Below are 1,134 nucleotides of genomic sequence, written 5' to 3' on the forward strand. Positions count from 1 at the left end.
GTTATCCGAATAATAAAAAACTTCGTTTTCACTGGTTTCAACACTGCTCAATATTTTTTTTCCCATCAATCTAATCCTTCTAATTTTTTTTTTTATCAACGCTAAAAATATTAAAAATATTCGAATATCATATACCAATAAAATACATTGATTCATATGACTGATACTTATTTTTCTATATTGGACCATTAAGGAAAATTTTCGTCAGAAATAATCTAAACTATGTGATATATACCATTGTAATTCGACAAATTATCCGAATAATAAAAAACTTCGTTTTCACTGGTTTCAACACTGCTCAATATTTTTTTTCCCATCAATCTAATCCTTCTAATTTTTTTTTTTATCATAACTCTCAACGCTAAAAATATTCGAATATCATATACCAATAAAATACATTGATTCATATGACTGATACTTATTTTTCTATATTGGACCATTAAGGAAAATTTTCGTCAGAAATAATCTAAACTATGTGATATATACCATTGTAGATTCTGCAATTCGACAATACAAAACATTATATATAATCGAAAAAAGGATGCCGTTAGGATATAATGGACTATTTGTACAATAAGTTATTCACAATACGTTATTGATGTTTTATTTTTTAAATATTAAAGTCATTGTCAAATTGTGTTGTTATTATAACAGCATAAAATATAAAAATAGTTAAATATTCTCGTGTTTCACACAAAAGTTACTGATATGTGAAAAATTTAGTCCAATGTAAAACTCTTCCTATATTTTAATTTCATCATACAGAATATAAATTTGAACAAACACAGTCCAAGACTGGCTGGCAACTGAAACAAAAGACACAGAACTCAATAGAACACCGTACCCTCCATCTGTATGTTGATGATGTACATTTCATGTTCGCGAACATGGAATATGGAACCCAACAAGATTCATACACTACATAACTTCTTGTCGGCGAATTATTTGGTTTTATTAATTAAGCACAGTAGCGGAACGAAGTGAACTCTGTAGACAGATTCTATGTTTTTAAGTTTTGTTTACTTCTTTTAGTGTTCTCTGTCTTCAATAATTTAAAATCGATGTACTTGCATTAGTTCGATATATATTGGAAGGCAATGTACGTCAACAGTAATTGGTTTCTATTGGCTTGAC

The sequence above is a fragment of the Arachis ipaensis genome, chromosome B03 (genome assembly GCF_000816755.2).
Source record: "Arachis ipaensis cultivar K30076 chromosome B03, Araip1.1, whole genome shotgun sequence".
NCBI lineage: Eukaryota > Viridiplantae > Streptophyta > Magnoliopsida > Fabales > Fabaceae > Arachis > Arachis ipaensis.